Below are 17617 nucleotides of genomic sequence, written 5' to 3'. Positions count from 1 at the left end.
AGGACAAGTGAGCAGCTCCTTAGGCCTTCAAACACAGCGTTTGTAACTCCTTAACTGCCTTGCTGCCTTTGTGCAAATCGCCACCTACTGCCACACCCACATGCTCCAATTTCTCCTCTTTTTTTTCTTTTTCTTTTTTCTTTTTTTCCGGAGCTGGGGACCAAACCCAGGGCCTTGCGCTCACTAGGCAAGCGCTCCAATTTCTCCTCTTATTCCCTCTGTTCCTCTATTCTTCCTGGGCCAGCATCTCATCACCCAGACCAACCTCAAACTCACTATGCAGCTAAGGCTGACTTTGAACTCCTGATCCTCTTGCTGAACTCCTGATCCTCTTGCTGTCAGTTCTGGGATTACAGATGTGGGGCACCCAGCACCACAACTGTCTATGCAGTCTAGGGATCAAACACGGGGGGGGGGTGCTTCATGCATGTGAGGCAAGCACTTGATCAGCTAAGCCACACCCGCAGCCCCCAGTCACTCCAATTGTTGCACAAATTAATATTTGATTGGGTTGGCTGTGTCATGGAGCACGCTCATGGATGTTGAGGGAGACAAGTTTATGGCTTGGTTGTCTTTGGGATGGGTTCAAAGCAGCCCCCCGACTTCTCAGACTGCTTAAGATATTGGTGTCCACAGAGGAGAGGCAGGGAGAGATGAGAGGGTAATGGGGAAGGGGAGTAAGAATAAAATATAACGAGTAAGAACATGCATGGAAGATGTCACAATGGAACTCATTACTTTATAGGATTACCTAAAAAAAAAAAAAAATCACAAATGCTGAAGACCACAGTGACTGTCGCCCAGGGACCTCAGAGACAGACTTGCCCAGCATGCTTGATCTCTGTGACCCTTTGGAGTAGAATGTGGTTCAGGACTAGTGTTGGAGACTCCAAGCTTTGTAATGTCAATGTCATAAAAGCCCAGCATGCTGTGAACCACAGCCCCCATTGGCCAGTCTGAAGCTGACCCACAGTTTGTAAGGGAGGGACAGTCAGGTTCGCCAGAAACATGAATGCACCTGCTGTAGCCCCACCCCCTGAATGTTCCTGCTGTAGCCCCGCCTCCTGAATGCACCTGCTGTAGCCCCACCCCCTCCTAAATGTTCCCGCTGTAGCTCCGCCTCCTGAATGCACCTGCTGTAGCCCCGCCTCCTGAATGCATCTGCTGTAACCCCACCCCCTGCATTCATAGCCATGATCACCCTCACCCTGAGAGCTCAGACATCAGCAGTGTCTGTCAGCTTGTGAGTTCAGGGGCAAAGGTCTGGATGTCTCTTGGGTGTCAGGTGATGGATGCTACTATGCCCCAACCACAAGTCCAGACGCATCTATCCATGAGTGCCACAGATATGAACCAACTATAAGCATGTGCCCAGAGCAGGGGTTTGGACACAGCTGTGGGTATAGTCTTTGTGCCCAGGAGGTACGGAGATGAGCAGCAGGCATCATGGAAGAAGGAGCCACAGGGGTGAGTGGTCAGGGAAGGTACAGCCGCCACCAGACTCTGCCTGTCACTGAGGCTCATAGACAGCCTGAAGTGGAGGCCTTTCTCACTACCCAGGCAAGCAGGTAGCTCAGGGGACACACCCCATGACCACACAGCTAGATGAGAGGCGTCACCAAACTTGCTGAGCCACCTCCTCACCCTGACCACTCTGGGGAGTTAGGGGGAGTGGCCTGGGAGACCCAGACATCCTTAAGGTTTACCTGAAGCACAACCAAGGACTTCCTTCATAACCACATTAAAAACTAGAAGGATGCTATTTGTGGAGGCATAGGTCTGTCATCCCATCTCCTCAGAGACGGAGACAGGAGGATTGGAAGTTCAAAGCCAACCTGAGCAGCAGAATGAAATCAAGACCAACACGGGAGACGTTGTGAGACTCTATCTTGAAATCAAAAAGAAAAAAAAAGGGGCGGGGGCTGGAGAGATGGCTCAGCAGTTAAGAGCACTGACTGCTCTTCCAGAGGTCCTGAGTTCAATTCCCAGCAACCACATGGTGGCTCACAGCCTCTGTAATGGGACCCGATGCCCTCTTCTGGTGTGTCTGAAGACAGCAACAGTGTACTCATAAATAATAAATAACTAAATCTATAAAAAAAAATAAAAATAAAATAAAAACTGGTGAGAGGACTATGCTTGTGGTCAGTGGCAGAGAATTTGGTTAGCATGTGCTGGGTCCCCAGTACATACCCACCCCACAGACATACACATAAACAATCCAGGGAATGAAGCAGGGGAGACAAATGGGTCAAGGAAGTTTGTTTGCGGGAGGGGGTGGGGATGGACGGCCTCAGCACCTGTCTCTGGCAGAACGTAAGAGTGACCTTGAAAACAGACTTCCTTCCCAGTCCCAAGATGTGGAAACAGCCTCCGTGTCTGTGGGGACACCCATGTACCTAATTCCAGACCTGCTGTGAGGGACAGCCTCTGTGTCTGTGGAGACACCTGTGTCCCCAAGTGGATTTCACTGTCAGGCCTTATGATCCACAGTGACAGCAAGCCTGCCTGTCAGGGAGCTTCCACACACACCAATGTGAGAGAAGCATCCTTGGGGCTCGGTTATCCAGCATGTGCTGACAGTACGTTTCATGCTAAACTTGAACTTGGAGGCTCTCTAGTCCTAGATGAGAAGTGACAGCCGGCCTCTGGGATGCTGGAGGAAGGCCTCTGGTGGAGTCCTGCTGCCCCCTAGAGGAGATAGCTGGGACACAAGGGGAGCCGTGCACAGAGGCTCCCCAGGTCTGCCCTGTCCCTCCTCAGGTTCCAGCCACAGGATAACCTTTCTCCTGGCCTGGATCCCTTTGGATCCCAGAGCTGTGTGTTCTGTCCCCAGAGTCACTCTCACCCCCAGGACACTTGGTGAAGAAATGGCATTGAGTTCAAAGGTGAGACCCAAGAGGGTAGTGGAACAGCCTCAGGGGACAACAGGGACTGCTCATGGCTCACAGGGAGCAGAGCGGGAGCGGAGGGGTTTCAGGTTGTCACTGTCTTCTAGCCTTGTCCTTCTGATGCGTCTGCCATGCTTCAACTTCAGAACCACACCAGAGTCTGTTCCCAGCTGTCACCCAACCTCTCTCCCCAGTTCCCTCTCTCTAGAATGAACATCTCCTTCTCCTGTGCCCCTGTCTGCTGCCCTGAAGGCTGTGGACAGACCCTACCTAGCCTGCACTGGCCTCAGAGACAGGCTTTATTTTTGTCTACACAGTGTATTTTTTTCTTTTTCTTTCCTCTTTTTAAACAAACAATTAAAATTTTAAACTCTATATTAAAACTTTTAGATTTTCACTCTGTTTTAAAGGGCACAGACACTTTGACCCACGGGCTCTGGATCTCTCTTGGTGACAGTGTGCCATAACTGAGGAGGGACAGACGGCTCCTTAGATAGAGACGCTGGGCCCTATGGGCAGTGGGGCATGGGGCACTCCACACGCATGTCCATGGGACATCTTCGCCATGTCTTGTGTGAGCTCCATTCAAGGCACCGGCATGCAGAGACGGAAAGTGTACTGGACAGACTGTTACCGTGGCTACTTCTGTCCAGCCCTCAGGATACAGCCTGCCTGTCACCTCTTCAGAAAGCAGGACTCTGCCCTCCCCAACTAGGAGCCACGCCTCTGCTCCAGCTCCTCTATGTCTTCTCCTGCAGCCCATCTGCATTGTGTCACCACCAGGGTCATCTCCCCCACAGAGCCTCGCCTTACACATGGGAAATGATAGAAGCCCCATCAGTGTGGGCTGGATGAATGAGTGAGTGAGGATGAATGGATGAATGAATGAATGAATGAAATAAGCAAATGAGTGAAGATGAATGAATGAGTGAATGAATGAATGAATGAAGATAAGCAAATGAATGAAGATGAATGAATGAATGAGTGAAGATGAGTGACTGAGTGAATGAATGAATGAATGAAGATAAACAACTGAGTGAAGGTGTATGAATGATGATAAATGAACAGATAAATAAAAATGAATGTATGAATGAGTAAGGATGAATGAATGAGTGAATGAGTGAGTAAATGAATGAAGATAAACAACTGAGTGAAGGTGTATGAATGATGATAAATGAACAGATAAATAAAAATGAATGTATGAATGAGTAAGGATGAATGAATGAGTGAATGAGTGAGTAAATGAATGAAGATAAACAACTGAGTGAAGGTGTATGAATGATGATAAATGAATGAATGGATAAATAAAAATGAATGTAAGAGTAAGTAAGGATGAATGAGTGAGTGAGTGAATGAATGAAGATAAATGAGTGAAGGGGAATTAATGGGTGAATGAGTGGCTGAATAAGTGACAGTTGCCCTCCTTAGAAGGGGAGTGCACAGCACTGTGTGAAGTGAGTTGGATGATGACTCCTCCTGCTCCCCACACTCACTGGGGACCCACGGAGGTGACTTGTCTGGAGAAGGGATCTTGGGTGTGTGATACACGCCTCAGGGGAGGCCCTCCTGGGTCATTCAGACAAACCAAATCCCATGATGAGCAGCCTAATGGAGAGAGGGGACATAGACAAAGGCAGAGGCAGGAACTCCGCAGCCACAAGCTACTGAGGGCCAGGCATGGTGTTGCAGGCCCTCCTCTCAGCTCCTCTGACACTGAGGCAGAAAGAAGGAGTTCATGGTCAGCTGGGCACCGTGTCTCAAAGAACAAAGGGAGCCTTCGATAGTTTAAGAGGGTGAGTGCTTGCCTGGCTCTCGTGAGGCCCTGGGTGCCATCTCTAAGAAATGACAGAGGGGGTGGGTGGCTAAAGAAGCTGACATTCTGTTGTGAGGGGAGCATGGTTTGGGGATACCCTGCTTTTGGCTTCGGACCTCCAGCAGGGAGAATCTTAGGCCCCTAGTTAGTGGGCCCCTGTGATGGCCAACACTGAAAGGAATAGTGCAATCTCCCTCGTCCTTGCGGCCTGCTGGGGCTCTGGGATATTTGCATATTAATAATGAGATCTCTTGGGAATGGGGCATCCATCTAAGCCCCAAGTGCAAACTTCTTGCACACTTATACACCCAGCCTGAAGGGAATTTGCACGGAGCGGTTTTGTTTTGTGTTTTGTTTGTACCTTTGTGTGCAAAAGTTCTGTGCTGTGGAATTTTCCACAAGGATGTATTGCAAAGTAGTTCTGGCCTGGGGACACCTGGGTTTTCTGTTTTCAGATGGAGACGTCCCCAACCATAGGTAACTGGTCAATACCCAGACACCACGTGGAGGGCCATGGGTCACCAGTGCTAGGAGATACCACCCCCTGGTAGGCTATGGCTGCTGAGTCCTCCTGCCTAGCTACAGAAGCCACCACTCAGACACCAGACTGCACGTGACAGATTCCCTACAAGCACCACCAGCAAAGCCTCCTGTGTCATGTCACCCCCTCAGCTCCCCCCTCAGCATGAGCTCCGATTCCCAGTGAAGGTCCCCGGCCCCCAGCCCTCATCACCTGGATGGATGCTCCTCTGTTCTCCATGGCCGTCTGGAGAGGGAATGCACTGTTTGCCCTGTTCTGTCCTGGAGCCTGCGGGTGTTGGGCCGCCACTGATCCCTGCTCTACTCATTTCCTCAGACACAGTCACAGCCAAGCTGTAGCCCATACACAGGTAATGGCTCTCCACAAACCTTTATGCTGCCCTCCTCTCTGTAGCCAGCCACCCTCTACCTGCCAGCTTTTACCCCCATGAACTGCTGACCACATGTCCCATTCACACACCTGTTCACGACCTTCACTCCCTGCACTTCATGGGTTCCCACCTTCTGCCTCGGGGCTGATCATGGCCCCCGGGAGGGCTTGATAATGCATGGTCCAGAGTGAGCGTTTGGTGTGGTGGTCAATGTTGATGATATTGATGGTAATGATGACTGTCATGATTATCATCGTCACCACCACCACCACCATCACCACCATCATCACCATCATCACCACCACCATCATCATCACCACCATCATCATCATCACCACCACCACCACCACCATCATCATCATGTCCATCACTGGCCTGGGTCACTGTCCCCACTCTTATTCAGGCCAAAGTCTCTGACAAGCATAGGAGGACTGCATCACAGGCAGTGGTTGGGCACACCCCCAGCCGTGGCTACCGTCCCCTCACCATCCTTTCCCCATCAGAGCCGAGTTCTGTGGTGCTGGAGGATGTTTCAAAAGTGATGTGAGTGTATTTTTGAGGGCAGCGTCTATAATCAAAAACACGGCTCCCGGACGGTGGCCTGGTTTAGAGAGAGAAGCCGGGTGAGTCACCGTCCCAGCCATTTGAATGAAACAAAGACACAACAAGCCGGGGCCTTCCTCCTGTGCCAGATTGGATGACCTCAGCCTCACAGAGACACAGCTGGAGCAAATTAGGGGATGGATCTTGGGTTCCCCAGATAGTGAAGGCAGCCCAGCATGACTCACAGAGATGCCGAGGGAGCCCCACTGGGACCCCAGGCAGGGCAGGAGACAGGGGTGATGGCCAGGAACTCCAGGTGCCAGGAGACAGAAAGATTGCAGACCAAAGGACAGTCAAAGGGGGAGTGTGGAAAAGATCTCATGGTCTTGATCTCCTTGATGTGTTTTGACCAGTGTCAACGATGGTTTACTGTCTGCAGTATCCTCTGTCCTTGGGCCCACCTTCCACCCCTTACTCCTGGGAGGGGACAGGCGAACCCAGTCACTGCCCAGGCATCCTGTGCTCCCCTTGTAACACCACATCTGCCAAGGTTCTCCATTGCAATGGTTCCTTGCCAGGGAAACTGGTCCTGAGACAGTGAGGGACACTTGAGCCACAGAACAGAGGGTGACCTGGCTAAGTAGCTGTTAGGGGTGACTCCAAACTTCTGTGCCACCTCACCACAAAGCCTTTGCCAGAGTCCTCAATTCCAGCTCTCTGTTGCCCAGAGGTCTTTCGGCATATGTAAAATTAATATTTGATTTTGGAAAAGCAACTGTTTCCAAAAACAATGACAATATCACATGCGTGGGCGAAACACCTTATAATAAAGAGGAAAAACACACATTCTTTTTATATGTCCATGTGTGATACGTGCGCATGCAATGTGTGTGCATGTGTGTACACGAGTGCGTGTGTATGTGTGTGTGCATTGTGTGCATTTGTGTGTGCGTGTGTACATTTCCATGTGTGATATATATGTGTGCGTGTGTGCATGAGTACATGTGTGTGTTTGTGTGTGCATGCATGTGTATGTGCATTTGTGTGTGCATGAATGCATGTGTGTGTGCATGTGCGTGTGTGATGCATTACGTAACTGCATGTACTCACGGAAGCCAGAGGTGTCTCTCTTGCCTGCACCATGTGATCAGAGCAAAGCAGAGCCTACAAGAAGTAAATAAATGTTCTGTCAGCTGCTCATCTCACTGTGCTGGTCTGGAATGCAAAACTAAACCTTTGAGTTGTCAGTAGATTGGCTCTCAAAAGTTGAAAACCAAAAAGTTGCATTTGCCAAAGGGCCAACTAAATAGTATTCACTGATGAATTTGGGTGCGAATGGACCCACTGAGGGAAATGTGGTTCCTCACCTTCAAGGGAGAGCAACCAAGCTCCTGTCTGGATCCTCCACCTCTCCCACGGACGTGTCACCCACAGCAGTTCACCTTTTGAGGTGGCTTTTGGGGACACAAACACACTTGCTAGGGAAGCTCTCTCAACACGGCTTGTGAATTTTCAGATCCTTCAGTGTCTGAGGAGAACACCATTATTTTGCTCCAGTAAGAACCCTCATTGAAAATATTTCTCCCTCAGAACATGGAAGGTGTCTTTGCTTTCTGGCATTCAAGCTGAGGCAAATCTGGTGAGAGGCTGATTCTCAGTCCTATGTAGCTGACCACTTGTGACAGGATTACTTTAGACAGGGGTGACTATGGGCCCTCTATTCTCCGTTGTTACTGGGCTGTGACTGGCACTGGGTGGAACAGAAATCAGAAGACTCCAGCTCTGACATAGTATGTGAATGTGTGTGAGTGCTTCTGTACATGTGTGCACATGTGTGTACATGTGCCTGTGTGTGCATGTGCATGCACATGTACACATGTTTGTTGTATCCATGTGCATGTGAACATGTATGTATATGTGTACATGTCTTTGTGTGTATCCACTTGTATGTGTGAACATGTGTGCATGTGTGAACATGCATGTCTTTGGTCAACTCCCTTGATTCTTCTTCTGGAAATTCTCATCATCCTAAGGTTAGAACTCCTGGACTTGTCTCTGTCGTGACTGTTCTGCTTTCTCAGTTACACCTTCTCATTCTCCACTCTGAGACCCCCATCGCCTCTGTCTTCCAGACGTCTAACTTGATCACCATCTTTTGTGCCAGGATGGACTGCTCGCTCTTCCTTAGCAGCTCTGTGTCTGTGGCAGAGGTCTCCATTTCTTCTCCTCTGCCTGCCTGGAGCAGAGGAGGCGACTGCTCTCCACAGGCCTTCCCTCCCTCTCTTTTCAGTGGAATTACCCCCAGTGTATGCGGTATACTATCGTGTGAGAGAGGCCTCATCTGTCTCTGGATGTGTTAACATGAACAAGGTTTGACCAATGGGACAGATGCTGCAGACCATTCTGAGAGGAGGAAACAGATACAGAGGGGAGAGAGGAGAAGAGAGGGAGACAGGGAGGGAGTGAGGAAGGGAGAGAGGGGGAGAAAGAGAAAGAGAGGTATAGTGCTTCTGTACATGTGTGCACACGTGTGTACATGCACCTGTGTGTGCATGTGTGTGGAGGCCACAGGAGGACCTGGGGTGTCTTGTTCTATCACGTCCTTATTCCCTCGAGACAGGATCTTCCCTTGAATCCAGAGATTCAATAAGTTCAAGCCATCCTCCTGTCTCCACCCCTCACAGCACTGGAGTTCCAGACACATCCAGCTAGGGATTTGAACTCAGGTCCCCAAGCTTGCATGACAAGCACCCTTCCCCAGTGAGCTACCCCAGTCTCCTGGAACTGTTTGGCCTGAATCGTGAAAACCTTATAAGGCCAGGAAGGATGCCATGATGGGGAAAGCCTTGCCCCGCAGGCAACCTTAAGATGACGCCAAAGTTTCTCCAGCCACTAGGCGAAACCCCCACTCCTCTCTCTCCTAGTTAAAAATAGCCCCTCATTTGTGGCTCCCCTGAGCACACCACAGACCTCTGGAACAGCCTTCCTATGACATCACAGGCCTGAGTTGGGATACTGATGGAGGGCTGGGGAGAGAGTCTCAGGAGCTGCTGAGCTCAGGAATCCTTGGGGACAGGGCCCAGATGACTCAGTAGAGCTCCTGTCCCATCTCATGGCACCTGGGACCCCTTCCCATCAAGGACCCAATCACAAAGTGGTGGCCACGGCTCTGACATTAGTATGCTGCTGGTCCCTCACAATAAGCCCTCTCTGGTTCTCCACCGTGGAGCTGCCTCTGTGGACACCCAGTGCTGTCGTGGTTGGTCATACTCAGAGGCCCAAGGACTTGCCTTGTCCGTGTGAGCACAGCATGCATCATCTGAGAAGTTCCTGTGGCCACCAGAGGGCCTCCAGGTTCCAGGGCTCTGAGTCGAGCATATTCTGGTCCAGGACTCAATGTTCTTATTTTTACCTCATCTACTTGTGCGTGTTTGCATCCACAGTCTCCTGTGAACCCCATTAACAGGGAGGAAAACTGAGGCTCAGGGAGGCCAATAGCGGAGCTGGCGTTCAAGCTCATTACGGAAAAAGGCTCAACCTCCCCTTGTCTGCACGATAATGCCCATGCTGAAGGAAGTCTAGAAATGGCCTAGCAAGAAGTCCACTAGCTTCCTCCCCTCCTCACTGGAACCCAAGAAGGTGACACCATCCATGTCTGTTCTGGAGCATGTGACAAACTGTTCTTTTTACCCTGGGTTCCTCTCATACCCTCTCCTACTATTCACTGAGGGAAGGTGCTATAGGGAGCTGTTGGTGAACGGACACAGCCCTCGTGGACGCTTACTCATCAGCTCCCAACAGTGGAAGGTGATGGGCCTTAGTAGAGGAAGGGTGGGGGAGGGGGAGCTAGGGAAGATGCCGAGCCACCTAGGATCACCGGGAGGCAAGGTGCCAGGATGTTAGCTAGGCCCACAGGAAAAGGCTAGGCCAGGGGAAAGACTCTGACCCATTCTAAATTGCATTTAAAAACAAAGGCTAAGTTAGAGAGGGAATGGGCCTGGCTGTTTTTAAAAGTCAGAAAAGTAAGCTTTCTTCATGCTGCACACCTCTACCAGGACCCCAGGGAACCAGCAGGAGCCCCTGCGCGCCTTGCTAAACTTCACCTTCAAGAGGAGGCTGTGAGCCAAAGAAAACGTTGGGATATGATCCATAACTGCTGGTGCCGCCACCAGCAAGATTAACTGACGGGGTGCAAACAAATGAGACTCCTTCCCGGGGGCAAAGTGCGCAGGGGCAGGCCTGGCGGCCACCATCCACACCCTCAGGCCCTGCTCTGGGCCCCACTCTGGCTCTTAGGGTTTGCACAGGACAGCACTCACTTTCCAGCCAATGGAAAGAGGAGCACGCAGGGCCCCCTGGGTAATGTGGGACAAAATGTGCCATGCAGGACACTGGCCCGCCCCGGAAGTTCTGTTCTCTTCCGGTTTCTCTTGGCTTGGCACCCTGCTGTTCAGATGTTGTTAGGTAATGAAAACTTAAAATCTCAAAAACCGATTTTTTTTTTAACTATTCTCTCACATGCCGCGGGCTCCCGCTGCTAAGCACCAAGTCAAAAGCATCTAATCCTTCCGTGGAATGGCTGGGTGGTACTATATGTGTGGCTCTTCTCAGGCAGCACGAACACAGACAAATGGCCCCAGCTGACCTTCGTGTCCACGAGACTGCTGTCATGGAAGCGAAGTCACACTAGCAGAAGGGAGATTTGTTTGTTTCCTGCTTTCTAGAATCCGCTGAGCATCGGTAGATGCCGCGGTGTCTCAGAGCACCCACCCTGCCCTACACGCTTACCTTGAATTTGCCCCTACAGCCCGACTCACTCAGGATTCTGAAGTCCACACTCCCAAGAATGGGGTGGTGAGGGATTGTGGAGCCAAGTGTGGAACCCCCTTTTCTCCCACCCACGTGCGCGCCCGCCCCCTGGTCCCTGCAGACCTCATTTATAGAATCCAAGTTCAAAGAAAAGAGATGGTTGAGAATCTCTGAATAGTGTGGGGGAAGGGTAGGCTGTCAGAGTAAGCTGCTCCTCCCCCCAGCACGGGAAGCACACCTGTGGGGAAGATTCTGGAAGCCTGGGCCACTCTTCATATTGGAATCACATGCGTACTCGTAACACGGCCAATTTGGAAGTCGAACGGCTGGACTCTGAAAGTGACAGTTACTCCAGGATGACGGCTGCCTTTTCATCAGCTACAAACCTCTGAAAAAGTCTCTGGGTCCGTGGCATGTCACCCATGCATACCCTCTCCTTCCTCTGACTTCCGTGGTGACTCTGTCACAGCACACACTCCTCACAGGGACCAGAGGCCCTGAATGAGCCACAGGCTTCCTGCTGCCCTTTGAAACCTGTTCTCTCTCTCTCTCTCTCTCTCTCTCTCTCTCTCTCTCTCTCTCTCTCTCTCTCTCTCTCTCTCCTCTCCCTCTCCCTCTCCCTCTCCCTCTCCCTCTCCCTCTCCCTCTCCCTCTCCCTTTCCCTCTCTCCCTCCCTCTCTCCCCTCCTTCCCTCTCTCCCTTCCCCATCTCCATTAGCAAATCTCCTGGCCCCCAGTTTCTCAGTGTACCTCGGATCTGAATTCTGAACTCTGCCTCACTCTCTCATTTGCCATGTCAAGACCAGCACTCCCCCAAACTGATTGCTGCCCCCATTGGGCCCCCATGGTCCCCATGGCCCTCAGACAGCTGCAGAGGGACTCTGTTCACGTCACTCAGAATATGAGCATCTTGCATCCGAGCCTCAAGGGGCTTCCTGTATTAACAGAATCAGAGGTCTAAGGTTGTCTGAGGTCTAAGCCATAGGACCGTTCCTTCTCCATCCGCTTCCCCTCCCCCAACATGCTATTTCTTTGAACCTCTGTCTCCCTGCCTCAATGCCATTGACATCCTGGGCAGAATGTAGGGGCCCCACAGTGTCTTAGCTCAACCTGGCTGACGTCAAGGACATGCTTACCCGCACAGCATGGCAACCGAAAATGTCTTGAGGATCTGGAGAGATGGCTCAAGGGTTAAGAGCACTTGCTGCTCTTCTAGAGGACCTGGGGTTCGATTCCCAGCAACCACATGGCAGCTCGCAGCCATTTGTAACCCTGGGACCTGACTTCCCATTCTAACAATTACATTCTATCTCTTGCCTCCTCCACTTCTTAAAACCTGTAGTCGCTGGTTGTGGGAGTTGTGAATGAGCTGGGCCCCTGAGGGTGTGAGTGTGGGAGGATGGTCTTGCCACTTGTCTGTCCTGTGATGGTGTGGACAAGGGAGAGATACCCACCCCTCCGCTACCTGTGGCAGGTGGGAGAACTGGCCTGGGACCGTGAGAGCAGGAGAGGAGGCCCTGCCCCTCACCTGCTGCATCTTGGGAGAGCAGGCCCTGCACCTGACCTGGGCAGCACAGCAGAGCTGGCCCTGTTGCAGTGAGCAAGCCCCAAGGTCATAAGAGTGGGAGAGCTGGTCTGGCCCTTGCCAGCTGAGGCATTGGATGAGCTTGCTGGGGCAGTGTGGGAGAGCTCACCCTGGTGGTGTGGGTGTGGGAGAGCTGGCTGGCTGACCAGCTTAGATACCTCTCAGGCTTCAGGTCCAGGTCTGTGAGTTGGCCCACCTCAACTTCTACCCCACGGATGAGCTCCTGAAGGGGCCAATCCTGCAGATCCAAAGCTGCAGGATCTCCATGACACAGGGCAACAGCAGGATATCTGAGAGGAGTCTCAGTGAGGATCTAGTATTGATAGTGCAGAGAAGCCAGAGTCCTTGAACCAGACCAATGACTCACTGCAATGAATGTTTGCAAGCAAAGAAGTGTGAACACAGGGATGCCCTGTGGCACACTACAGGTTCCAACATGAGATTTTTTTTTCTTTTGTGGGGGAGGTTGCAAGGGAGTAGGGTGGGTAGGGAGGGATGGGGAGATGGGTAGGATTGGGGTGCATGGTGTGAAATTCACAAAGAATAATAAAGTTTTTTAAAAGCTGTAGCCTCTGGCTGGAGAGATGGCTCAGTGGTTAAGAGCACTGACTGCTCTTCCAGAGGTCCTGAGTTCAATTCCCAGCAACCACGTGGTGGCTCACAACCATCTGTAATGAGATCTCATGTCCTCTTCTGGTGTGTCTGAAGAGAGTGACAGTGTGCTCATATACACAAAATAAATAAATCTTTTTTTAAAAAAAATGTATCCTCCATTAGAATGTGAGTCTGCGAGGGACCTTGGCATCTGCCAGGGCACCTCAAGGGGACCCTAGCATCTCATCCCATCTTCCTCTTCCTGGCACAATAGGACCAGCATGCAGCAAACCATGAGCAAGGGGCCGCTCCATGCACACAGTACTTGGGGTGACCCTTCTCTCAGACATGTAAGTTGCCTGGTCAAACCCTTGACCCCCACCTGACAGGAGAAGGTACTCACATCCTCCCCGCCCCATGTGGTATCTGACTGGCCAATTACCCCCAGCTAAGTAAGATCCACAGGTCTGGACACTTGGAATGACAGTAAAAAGTCACATCAGCACTGGCCTCTCAGGAAGGAGCATGAGTCCCAGTGACTGGCACGGGACACCGGACATGCGAGACGGATTAGTATCTACGTCAGGACCCTGACCGGTGACATGAGTTGACTGAACCTGATTGCAATGTGATGACTCCAGACCACAGGCATGATAGCAGCCCCTGCCCGCCTCCAAAACCAGAACCCATCCCCCTGCAGCGGCGAGACGGACACCCAAACCCCAAGTGATGTCACGGTGCTCTGGCCACAACTTAATCAGTTCAAGAGGTGTCTTGTTTCTGGACGGTGTGGGAATGGGCAGAGGCTATCCCCGAGGCCGTCTCTGACAGGAGCACCGTGCCATCTGGCAGCCGCAGCTGACTTGAGGAGGGCATCTAGCTTGGGCTTGCTTTCTTTGGGTGGTTTATTATTTTCCATGATATAGCCAGAGAGAAGCAGTCGGCAGAGAGGACCCCTCCCCGGTGCCCTGGGGGACACAGGATGGCCTCCAGGATTTCACAGTAATGCAGGCATAGTACGGAGATCACACGTGCAGATGGCACAGAAGCCACTGGTGACATACCGACCACAGGTGTCGGTCATGCATGGGCACACATCCTGCTTTGTCTTGTTGGAGGTGTCACCAAGCATCATTTCCCTTAACTGCCACAGCTCCCTCCGCAGGGGGAGTTTTATAGACTCTGCTTTCTAGACAAGATCACCGAGAGGTGAAAGGCTATCAAGGTGTCCCTGATCCCGAATTTCTCATCAGAAAGACACCATCATCCATGGGGCCCCTGACCACTGAGGCTGATATCTCTGGGTGCTGCCTTTCCCTTCCCTCTCACACCCTGTGCCTGGGCTGGCTCCATGGCTCCCCTTCTAGGCGAACCTCCCCAGGCCTGCCCACACGCTCCCTGTCCCCGGGGACTCCTCTGGTTCTGTGGCCTGTCCCTGGCGCCATGGACGGGCCACTTCCGGCATAGCTGGCCTTATCCCTGAAATGTCAACCGAGGCTCCTGGAGTTCCGAGAAGGAAGCCTAGGCCCCATGAGAGGCCTCCTGCCCTGGCCCTAAGGGCTAACAATTCCCCTCTTGACATTTTTCCTTGACTGTACTTTGGGAGAATATATTTCCTCCATGCCTACTGTGTGCATTTCTCAAGCACCTACTGTGTGTTTGCTCTTTACATTCTAAACACTCCCCAATAGGCACTCTGTCTGTGAGGCGAAGTTTCTGCCATCGTGGGATGGAGGCCCAGCGCCATGGTCCCTCCTGACACAGGCTAACCCTGCCTTTCTGTATTGGCTAGGAACTCCCCAGCAAGCAGAGCAGCCATAAGCCATTCACTTGGTTTCTCTTTGTATCTACAAGAGGAAGGTTCAAGTGGGGCCCACCTATGCTTTCGTTCTCCAAGGGACTCCCAGGGCAGTGTATCCTCCTGGAGTGACAGAGGGGGGACTTAGCTCCTTTCTGTGGCCTCCAGCAGGGTTCGGTTCCTCAGGGGTGGGCCGGACAGCCTCAGGAATCTTCCTTCATGACATGCACCTTCGCACAGTGGAGTTTGATTAGAGCAGACCACCCAAGCACAGGCTTAAAGAGTGAAGAGCCAATTTCCTCTCTGTAGAAGGTATTCAGTTCTGACACAGTAGGACTGTGATGCCTTTAATGCCCCAGTGTGATGTCATTAATGTCCCAATGTGATGTCACTAATCTCCCAATGTGATGTCATTAATGTCCCAATGTGATGTCATTAATGTCCCAATGTGATGTCATTAATGTCCCAATGTGATGTTATTAATGTCCCAATGTGATATCATTAATGCACCAATGTAATGTCATTCATTTCCAAATGTGATGTCATTCATCTTCCAATGTGATGTCATTAATGTCCCAATGTGATGTCATTAATGTCCCAATGTGATGTCATTAATGTCCCAATGTGATGTCACTAATCTCCCAATGTGATGTCATTAATGTCCCAATGTGATGTCATTAATGTCCCAATGTGATGTTATTAATGTCCCAATGTGATGTCATTAATGCACCAATGTAATGTCATTCATTTCCAAATGTGATGTCATTCATCTTCCAATGTGATGTCATTAATGCCCCAATGTGATTTCACTCATCTCCCAGTGTGATGTCATTAATGTCCTGATATGATGTCATCATCTCCCAATGTGATGCCAGTAATTTCCCAATGTGTTGTCATCTCCCAATGTGATATCACTCATCTCGCAATGTGATGTCATCACCTCCCAATGTCACTCATCTCTTAATGTGATGTCACTCATCTCCCAATGTGATGTCATTAATCCCCCAATATGATGTCATCATCTCCCAATGTGATGTCACTCGCCTCCCAGTGTGATGTCATTCATTCTCCACACTCATCCTCCACACAGACAGGCCCCATGCTCAGTGACGTCATTGCCCAAGATGAATGCCGTAGCTCCAGCCATCGCCTCGGCATTCCAGGCAGGAAGAAGAAACACCAGGGCTGAGCTTCCAGTGACAGGGGCACTCCATAGAAGGCTTTACCAAGGCCCCCTCTGGTGACTTCCACTCACACCTCACTGCCCCCCCACCTGCAAAAAAGGCTGGTGCTCCATATTTGTAGCAATACACGACACAGAGTTAGTAAAAGAAAGGTTCTGTTTCCAGAGAAGGACATGACAATTAGCCCTCATGTGTGTACTCAGATATGAAGTTGTGGACAGCCGATTCTGAGGGGGACAGCCACCACCATGGTCACCACAGACGTGTGGACTTCCCGGGAGAGACCCTTACAGCCTGCCTGGCTGACTGTCCCTCACGGAAGAGGGTCCTTAGACCACCTCCTGAGGTTCCAGCTGCTCCTCCCACGCTTCCCTCAGCTGCACGTGGCCTCCTGTTCTCACGGCCTTGGGGGATGGAGATCATACGGAGCATGGCTGGTTAACTGAGTGCAAGTGTTGGGGGCGCGGGGCTCCATCTGTGCAGCTGTGGGAAAGTCGTCATCCATGTTGGGGTGAGGCTTTCCAATAGTGCGGCTGTCTGGGGGGGGGGTCACTCATCCTCCTACAATCGACCCCTCACCACGCCCAATAAGGAAACCCAGGGAAGTCATTGTTTTCTGAGCGGGCGGCTAGACTGGTATCCTAATGCAGCTCACAGCCGTATCACTCCTTGTGAAAGCCATGGGTGGGCCTGGAGTATCAGGTCTGTACTCCCAGCTATTTGGGAAGCTGAGGCAGAAGGCTCGTAAGTTCAAGGCCAGCCTGGGCTACAGAGCTGTAGAGACTCGTTTGAGATCTGCTTCCTAACGGTGCTCCTGTTATTTAACCCGTGATACCTCAGTTTCCCTGACTTGGAGAGTGGACTGTCACAGAGGCACCGTGGTTAAGACCAGATGTGACAGCTGGAACATCTGCATCATGTCTAGCACTAAGACCGCATTCAACAATGTCACCCAATACCCTGGTTTTGTACTGAAGGCAGACTGTAGAACTCTCCTGCCAGGGCCTCGGGTTGCCCCAGAATGCTTTGCTGGCTTTAAAAAACCCACCAGCTCCCATGAGGTTGGCAGGAGGCTCGGAGTGAATGCGGGCAGCGTGCAGTTGTGCCAGGAGGACCTCCCTCAGACCACTGCGTTTTTCCACTCGCTGGGTCTGGATGGCCACAGTCATGATGGGGCTATAGACTGTGGTCCCCAAGGAACAACATGTCCCAGGCAGAGCATACCAGGCTGCCTGCGGTGACTCATGTGTGACTGTGGGCAGCTAAGACCAAGGCTGCTACACTTGGCTGCCAAGTGGGTCTCGGCTATTCCTGTGCTGTTGGAGGTCCAGGCGTCCCTCATTGTTGACCTTTGCCCTCAGAACCCTGAACCTATTCTGCATAGCAGCCAGAGACATTGGCCATGCTCAGTGCACCGTCTAAGCCCTGACCTTCAGGGTGGACTCTTCAGGTCCTTGTCCAGACCCAGGGCCCAAGGGGCTTTCTGATTC

Source organism: Rattus norvegicus, chromosome 3 (genome assembly GCF_021556685.1).
Source record: "Rattus norvegicus strain SHRSP/BbbUtx chromosome 3, alternate assembly SHRSP_T2T, whole genome shotgun sequence".
Classification (NCBI taxonomy): Eukaryota; Metazoa; Chordata; class Mammalia; order Rodentia; family Muridae; genus Rattus; species Rattus norvegicus.
The sequence above is the reverse complement of the archived record's forward strand: the minus strand, read 5'-3'. Positions refer to the sequence as shown.